Source organism: Pygoscelis adeliae, unplaced genomic scaffold (assembly GCF_000699105.1).
Source record: "Pygoscelis adeliae isolate BGI_AS28 unplaced genomic scaffold, ASM69910v1 Scaffold36, whole genome shotgun sequence".
Lineage (NCBI taxonomy): Eukaryota > Metazoa > Chordata > Aves > Sphenisciformes > Spheniscidae > Pygoscelis > Pygoscelis adeliae.
In genome coordinates, this window is record NW_008824934.1 from 3,164,135 (window position 1) to 3,173,159 (window position 9,025).

At 36.3% G+C, this 9,025-nt stretch overlaps 1 protein-coding gene across 3 annotated transcripts in view; it reads right to left on the minus strand.

Annotated features, from left to right (window-relative positions):
* The window catches only part of CTNNBIP1 (catenin, beta interacting protein 1), a 29,331-nt gene extending 21,316 nt beyond the window's left edge, over window positions 1–8,015 (minus strand). The window contains exons 1-2 of one of the 3 annotated variants that reach the window (XM_009325198.1): window positions 7,934–7,965; window positions 5,235–5,274 (exon numbers count right to left, since the gene is read on the minus strand). The gene's annotated coding sequence lies outside the window, so the exon portion shown is untranslated. Of the gene's footprint in view, window positions 1–5,234; window positions 5,275–6,992; window positions 7,059–7,933 lie in introns of those variants that run through there. The other 2 variants (XM_009325197.1, XM_009325195.1) reach the window with 2 other exon arrangements.
* Between the last annotated feature and the right edge of the window lie 1,010 nt (window positions 8,016–9,025).

Genomic DNA, 9,025 nt, shown 5'->3' on the forward strand with positions numbered 1-9,025 from the left:
CTTCTGCTTTAAGGCCCAGCATGTGGACTGGGCAGAGTCAAGCATGCCTGACATCCCCGTTCTGATCCCTGTCTGTCTGCCTACCAAACCGATCTCTTTGGCTGCGGAAGAGTATGTGCAATCCTGTCCCCTTGGCAAAAGAAAGTGAAAGTATCACCTTCATGCAAAGCACTATAGATTAGCAAGGCAGTTAGTTAGAGAGTAAACTGGACGTGGTTTTGCAACCAGACAATGTAGGTATGTCTACACCGAAAAACAGCTGGGCTACTTTACAAGTATGTTACCAAAGTAGAAGGGGATTAAGTATTTTTAACTCTTCCAGTAGCATTAAGAGATGCTTCCCTACCTCTCCACATTGTTACTTGTCCTGAGAAGTTTATAATGAAAATACAACATAATCCCTCCCAAAAACTAACTGAAAGATTGTACTGGCTTTCTCTGCGATTACTGACCCTGGACACAACAGTATGTAATGAAAAAATATTGCCTTTGCAGTTAGCCCCCCCCCCCCCTTTTTTTTTTTCCCCTAGCTAGATTTAGAACATCAGCTACCATGTTTTCACTTTAAAAAAAATATAGACAGGAGAAATCTGTACTCAAACTCAGTTTAACTAGTCTGTTTTACGAACAGATGGAAACAGCTCCTAGGGAAACTCAAGCTCACTGGCAAGAATTGTTTTGACTGAATGCTTTCAGTAGAGGAGGATTCCAACACACAGCAACTGAAAATTACAAATTCATAACTATATTTGCCTCATTTCCACCTATACTCTTATGAATTCAAAACCTGGAAGTGCTTCTCTGCTGGACAATGCCACAGATGGGTTCATAATAAAGAAATTATATATTACTCTGACTCCCCTCCCATCATCCCTTTAAAAAAAAAAAAAACAAAACCATCAAAAAAAGGTCACATCCCAACAGAAAAAGAAAAAAGACACTAAAAATTGGTACGTTTGTAAATTTTGCATAAGGCAAACTACTTAAGCATCCCATTTAATTTTAAAGACATGCTTATTTAAGGCAATGAGAAAGCAACACGAGCTTTTGTTCCTTCAAATTATATATGCCCCCCAACACTGCAGTCCTCTGTAATGCTGAAATTCCTAACATCCACATTTTACTGGTGTAGGAAAAAACAAAGTGAAGCTGAGGAATTTGCACAGCCTAAATTAAGAAAAAAAAAGAAAAAGGCAGTAAGCTGTCAGTAAAGGTAATGTTTTACATATTCGGTCTTAATAATTTAGGGTACTTACTGCGGCCATCTGGCAAGCTCTTTAAAATGTAAGTCACAGCTGACTACCTCTTTAATATCTTGTATCATTTCCAGTTATAGCCAAAAGAAATCCAACAGGAGTTAGTTCAGCTACAATTTTTTTTTTTCTTGAATCTGGCTGGTTCTGTTCAAGGCAGCTAAAAACCTCAATTAATGGGATAGGATTATAAAAGCTCAGATAAGGAGTTATCGCGAATAAAACCAACCGCTGCAGGTTTCCTTTGCACTACACAAATTGAGTTAACAGCCAGCATGAAGAGGTCCCTTTAACTCTATGATATCATTATCCAAGGTTAAGCTATTAGCCTCCACAGTTACACTATTGAGTACTTCAGTGGTTAAAACATGGTCATACTGGGAAGCTTGTAAGTGCAAGGGGATGCTGCACCTTTAAGCCTTGTTAATTTTCAAATGACATTTTACAGCGAACAGCTAGAGCCTTAAAAACCTTCCAAGCTGGAGCCTGAAACCTGAAGTCAGGAACCAGAGTCTGCAAAATCCTGCTACAAATTTTCCTCTAATTCAGTCTGACTCATGACCTTCAGTCACAGGCAGCTGGAGACTGGATTAATTCCCATCTCCAGCGGGATATGACAATGAAGAATTCATAACAGCTACCTATTTATAGGTGAACAGTAAGAGTTGAAATATTTAATACCTTTTTTTTTTTGTCTTCGTTTCTGTGTTCAGTATTATCTTTTAGCTGACTTTAGAATCTGAACCCCAGTGTCAGATTTTGGTCAATTTACACCTGGCACTCCAGTGGTATGTTCACATCTCTTAAATGTTAGATTTAAATTTTTAACAAAACAGCACAGTCCTCCCTCTTGAAGAGGGACAGGAAACAGCCCGAAACACTGCCATTTAGACATGAAAAATCTATAAAAACAAGTAGTTTTTTTTTTTCCAGTGCTGGTTCACCTTTCAGAGCTTCAAAAAGGACTTCAAAAGCAGTAATGAAGTGCATTCAAAAAAGCTTCCCACTATACTACAGCAGTTCTTACATCAATGCTCAAGCTGACTGTAAAAAAAAAAATCCTACCATTAGAATCACCATTTTTATGAAATTAAGGCTTGCCTCCTGACCTACAGGCACACACAAACCAGATTATTTTTCTTGCTGTACCGCAGCAGCAACCTCTTAAAGAGAAGACATCTATCATGTCTCATACAGTTAAAAGAGGCAGCGCAGGTTTTTAGGTAGTTCACGTCAGTCAACTTGAAGCCTCTGAAATTAAATGTAGTAACAGCAACAAAACCTTAAAAAAAGACTTTCATTTCACAAAGGTATTCACACTTCAAAGATGAATTTGTCAAAAATTCTTTAAAAAGTGACAACACTTAGCTACAGCAGTTTATACACAAATTCTATCCCAGTCAACGAAACAATTCTAAAAGAACGTTACAATACTTTACTCAAGACGGTCTTCAATAGCTGGATTGAGGAGTGCTGCTCTTGTCCTAATCATGAGCATCTTTCAGAGGCTCATGCACCTCTTCCCCTATTTATAACAAAGCTGCAAATCTCTGAGACAGGAAATTAGGCACTAATGATAGATAGCAAATGATTTTAACTACCAGGTGTCCCACACAAAAGAATTACTGCTGTTAAAAGAGCGTCATGCATCCATCATCAAAACAAAACCGTATGGCAATGCTTTCTATGGATCTCTTTGTAAATAGTTTACCTTTTCAGAAACAGAAAATCAAGTTTCCAGCTCACAGACATAACAAACTCGAGATGCTTTTCTTGTTCTTAAGAAATTAGCTTTATTTTCATAGTTTGATTTTAACTTTAATCATAAGCCAGTGAAAAAACAGAGCACCAATAATAGGTAAAAATCTTACCACCAGCTTACAAGAATCAACAAATTATTTTCAATCTATCTATCCCATTTTATATGGTAGGCACGCTACACACATTGTACAACTATGTACCCATATAACACCTCCACCTATGAAGTATCATATGTGTATCATGGACTATTAATTATTGACACCAATGACAGAGCCTCCTGCAGCATGTCTATTCTATGATCATTGCAGAAACCGAACCAAGGCCAATACACAAACATGCACAAGGAAGGTCGAGACCATTAATTGTGGTCACTTCATTTTCTTGTAATGTCAATCAGCTTTACGACCAAAGTCACGTTTTCAAAGAAGCTCTGCAAGAAGTGGTAATGCTGGACTCGCAATCCTCTGAAGACTTATAGATCATTAGCATTAAAACTGCGTTTTACTGAAGACTGCTATTTATATTACAGAAACTAAACAGGCTAAAAAAATAACTTAATACACAGGACATAAACACCCTACACTCATGAAGCATAAACACTGATAAAGAAGTAGTTGACTGTAGAAGCAAGAAGTTGTTTCAGTCTTCATAACGAACCTACAATCAGCCTACCATGCCTACACAACGAAGTACAATGTCAAAATTGATGCAAGTATGTGTATATGCCCAAAGTGCAGGATGTTTTTTCTGCCGCCTTCAGTAATTCTCAAGTGGCTTGAAATGGAACAAGGAACAAAAATATGCATGAACAAGCATACATTCAGAATTACCAGCAGTGCTAATGGAGAAGCACTTCAGTGTTCAGTATGTTTCCAACCAAATAGCTTCATTAATACCGCACTAGTATTCAGATTTTTGAAATTAAACTGTGTCTAGTGCAAAAATTTGATGTTTCAGTCGACTTTAACAAATAGACAAGTGACACTATTAACCAATCACAAACCGTTACAGAACCGTCCAAAATCAGAATAGGCAAAACTCCAGTATCTGTAAGCAGTTAAAATAACAATAACATTTAATTTCAATTCACAAGCATGCAGTCAAAGCCCCCAAAAAACAGAAGTACCATATTTGGAGTCAAACTGCCTGTGGTCTAGTGACCAAGTTCTCAGCAGCTTAAGCACACTGCATTGTTATATTTAACCAGAAATGGCAGACATCGTGAGTAATGCCTACTGAAAGGATTGCTCTCCACTATTCCACTCGCTGAAGCACCATTATATTTATAGGCATTTCTTCGGTACCCATCAACATAGGATCCTTGTATCCTTCTACAGATGCCTAGCATATTAGAGATAGCTTTCAATTTAAAACGTGACCTATGCTGCCCTGTAATTTATACTGACATCTGAACATCATTAATGCCAGATCATACACATTTCAGACTGAAAGTGCCTGCAGATCTTTTACAATAGAGAGATTATGGCTCTATTTTTTTTTTTTTTAAAGCAATTAAAACGTGAGCTGTTATTAGGTTGGTGACTACTTAGCATTTTAATATTTTGCAATACTGTATCAAAGTACAGTGTTAGGACCAGACTCTTAGATTAATAGTTCTTGACTACCAAAATTGCCTAACCATTGTACAACAACATGAAATATTGTTCTGGCCTCACACATCAATAAGATTTGCTGTAAAATGTGATAAATAAACTCCTTATGACACCTACCTATCTTGCCTCTTTGGGGGGGGGTGGGGTGGGGGGAAGGAAGAATCTTCTGTGCTGCTTTCCCCATGGATGCTCCGCGTAATCAGAAAGCAAAGAAGTGGTTTCCATTTTGAATCAATGTATGGTTTAATTTTTTAAACCATTTAAAGAGGAATTTTATTAATAGCTCTTGCTGAAAGTTGAACTAAGAATTAATGGCTATTTGTCTAATATGAATATATTCCTTGATAATCTTTTTTTGCACTAACTACAACACAAAACCTTTGCCTCCTCAGCAATCTGTTAGAATCACTAATGTTATTGGATAATATGGGCAAGAGACCCCTGCTCCTAGGACCTTCATAAAATAATACTCCTTGAGAACCTTCCTTGATGTTTCATAAACTGGTCTAAATAGCTGTTTTAATCATATGTGCAAAAGTATGCCAGTTCTTCTCTTCTCTGAAGGACTTATTAAAAACAAAAAGCACAAGAAAAGGATTTGTGTTACCTTCTTTAGGTCACCAAACAAGACCATGCTGCAAAGATATCTGATGGAGAGAGGAGGAAGGAAAAAAAATCCTTGTCAATTTTAAGAGAGGACTTTTAAAGTTCACAAGTTTAAAACAAATTTAACTAATTACACACCAATTTTACCACAGATACTTTGCTTTCCATATTTTTTGGTAAAGTAGGATTACAAGGAAGGAAATCTTGCCTTCAAGAGACTTCCTATTTCTCAGGAAAAGGGATGCAATTTCCTTCCTCCCTAACCACAAATTTGAATGTTACCTTAATTATATTAGCTGTGAAATAAACCTCTATGAGGTCCTTAGTTTGATAGCAGAAATCTCCCTTTAGCACTACTGTACAAACACACGCACATGGGCTGGAGAGAAGTAAACTACTGACTACAGGGGTTTTTTAAGGATTATATCAAGTCCCAATCAATGCTGGGACTGATTAAGTTCAGAGTACAATGAAAACTGGAAGAATCACAGGCAAGACTGAGAATGCACATATGTTAAAGGCAACCAAGCTGAGCTACGTGGGAAACTGTATGTGGAATTGTGTGGCAGGTTTGATTTATTCAGAGATCAAGACTAATGAAGTTAAATACTTCAAACTGATTGTTTCAAGAACTCTACTATATATGTAGAATTCGGTGCATTTACAGGATAAATGGCAATCCCTCCCCTAAGAATGGGGGCATCATGCAGATGCAACAATACGTATTTTGATTAATCAAACTCCAATATATACCAATAATAACAAAAGGTGTTAGCTCAGAGACCATTAACAACAATGCTCAAGACAATGCTGATCCTTCTACAATTTAAAACTACGGTAAGACTCCAGACCACTTCAGAAAGTTTCCATGAGCAGGACTGCATGCAACAACCACCAACTTAAGGCAGAACGGGGAAAGAGAATTACTGAAGTTGCAGACAGATTCCTGCACTTCCCAGCCCGTTAGTACAATTACAGTACATCTCTAGCATATTTAGTTTCTCAACAAAAGGAAGGAGCTTATAGCAGTTATGTAAAAAATTGCAGCTACCAAGAAAAGAAGAATGAAATGGATATATTAAAAACAAGGTGCCGAAACCGTATTTCCTCACACATGCTATTATGCATACAGAATTTTAAGGTTTAAAACGTATTTTGTAAGAGCTAGTGAACTAAGAATCATGACAGTGAAACATTAAGACCGTTGTGAACAGTTTTATGTGAATTGTGAAAGGTTTATTTTGCCGAGTCCCCTATACCTGCTGACCAAATCTTCAGTGATAAAAGTTCTGTTTAAAAAACCTGACGTTTCTGACCTCTGAAGTCAAGTAAAACCTTTCATGAATTCCACATAAACCAATAAGTATTATTTGGCATCTACAGACATTCCTGAAAAAAAACAGCTAAGCAGATGTGAATGCTCCTATTTTTCTCAAGTTGGCACCGACTCTTAAAGTTAATTATATTTTAAGTGTGTTATTGCTGATCATTTTTGCATAAACATTCAGTTAACTGTGTTTATCTTGGAAGTCTGAGATTGCCTCCCCTGACCAACTGAGCAAGCTGCCAGGACACAATGGGATTTTCAGTTTTCTATACAAGATCCAGCACACTCAAAAGTTAGGAAACTCTATTAAAGTTACATTAGTATGGCAACAGGCACCAGAGATCACCACCGTTGCACTACCCCCTTCTCATTTCTACAAAAAGACTTCCACTAAACTAAGTGTAGTTTACCTTAAACCGTTTCAGTACTTACACTGCTCCTTCACAGAAATTCTGCCGCAAAAATTTAGGTCACACTTCCTTTAAGTGTGCAAGGGTGTGCGTACACGTATACTTATTTAAAGCTCAATGAAATTAATTAAAAGCTCCTCACTGACTTCAGTGTGCCTTGAATCAGGACCTGGATGAGTTCAGAGGCAAAACAATTACACTTTAATTAAACATCTTAACATTCTTGTGAAGCAGTCAACTCATTTTATAGAAGAATAAACTGAGTCAGAAAGTTTCAGAGCTTGGTCGTGGTCATAAACAGAGTTGATTACTTAAGTTGCTTCCATATTTGTTAGTTACCCTTGTAACACAGAGAAAATGGACATTCTGAAAAATCAAATAAATTCTTGGTCTATATATTCGCAGGAAATAAAACAACATCCTGAGACAAGCGTAATGGTTGTACAAATCTATTGGCTCCATTTCTGTTCCCCAATCAGTAGCTAATTTAGTCAGTCACAGGAATTCCAATAATGCAAGAAGTTGAAATTTTTAGGGGGTTTTTCATGGCAGTTTATGTCCAGATAAGATTTTCAGGCTGTGGGGTTTGTTTGTTTGTTTTTAAAATAGCATTAATAATTACGATATATCTATATTATTTCTATTTTTAAAGAAAAACAGGCTTGGCAGCTTTGATATTCTGTAAATCCTTGAAAATACTTAGTGAAAAGCAAGAAGTATGATTACACTTCCTAAATTCAAACTGACATTGAAACCATACATAAGCACTGTAACGTTCTGTCAAATCACCAGTAGCGAGGAGAAACAAGAAATTAACTTTCCTCATTTTTTTGAGCATTTGTTACATAACACTTCCCCAACACCGAGTCTGAAAATAAATCCCAGACTCAGAAGAGCGTTTTCCTTATTCAGTTACCAGCTAACGTTTTTCGGTTATTTTTCTGATCTTTGGTTTCTTCTCACCTATTAACACTCCGTAGTTTTGCTCATTCTGGTCTATCTGCTTTCTTATGCCAATCGAAGTTCACGGACAGGCCACGGCTCTTTAAAGGGAAAAAGAACTGTAAGTCTCATCCATCCTCAGAGATACAACAGCATCAACAACAGCAAAGTGTTTTGTTTTTTTCCTAAATGAAATTAAGTTTGTTGGTAAAAAGTTTTTAGTACATTTAAAACCTATTTACATATCATTTCTCCCATGTACTTAGAAGCAAGACCATTAGACTACCAACATTTCTTAGGATGCGGAGTAGGTGACAAAACGTTTTCATTCCAATAATTTACACCTTTGGCATACATCAGCATCAAAACATAAATGTCTTCTGGAACTATTCACATACTTGTATACATGCAATAGCTTTACTGGAATTAAATTAATGGATACTATTATTTTTCCAGCAAATCAGAACTCTCAAACTGAACAAAAAAAATTCTCTAATATCTGTGATGCAGAGTTATTTTAAATTTTTTTTTAAAAGGCATTATGAATATGAATTATGTATGGTTTCTGGTTATATGGTTTAACACAGAAGACAAAAAATATCAAAAAATACTTATATACGTATACTTTCAGACAGAATATTGCAAGATATGATGGATTTCAGTTAGTCTATTGGAAAAACATACAGGACTAAGTGCTTTTTTTAAAGAGGGCTCAATTAAAATATTAAACATTATGATTTTTTGACATCTTTCTCATTACAAATTGAGGTTTATTTTTGGCTGAATATCCCACCATGCCGTTCCAGAAGTACCACGTTGATAGTTTAAATAAAGAACATGATTGACCAGCTTTACCATCATGACTATTAACACATTTGGAAACAGAAGAAAAAGTAATTTACTCTTACTATCTGAAAATTGAATTATAACCACCTTCTAGCTATAACTCTTATGCCAACTCCCAGAATATAAACATTTGGCATATTTATTAGGATTACAATTTTTCCAATTAAAAACATTAACATCAGGTTCAATCGCTTCTGCATCATGTACACAATGGTGTGGTATAGCTGTGACAGCTGCTACTGTCCTTGATGCATGTCAACAGGACAT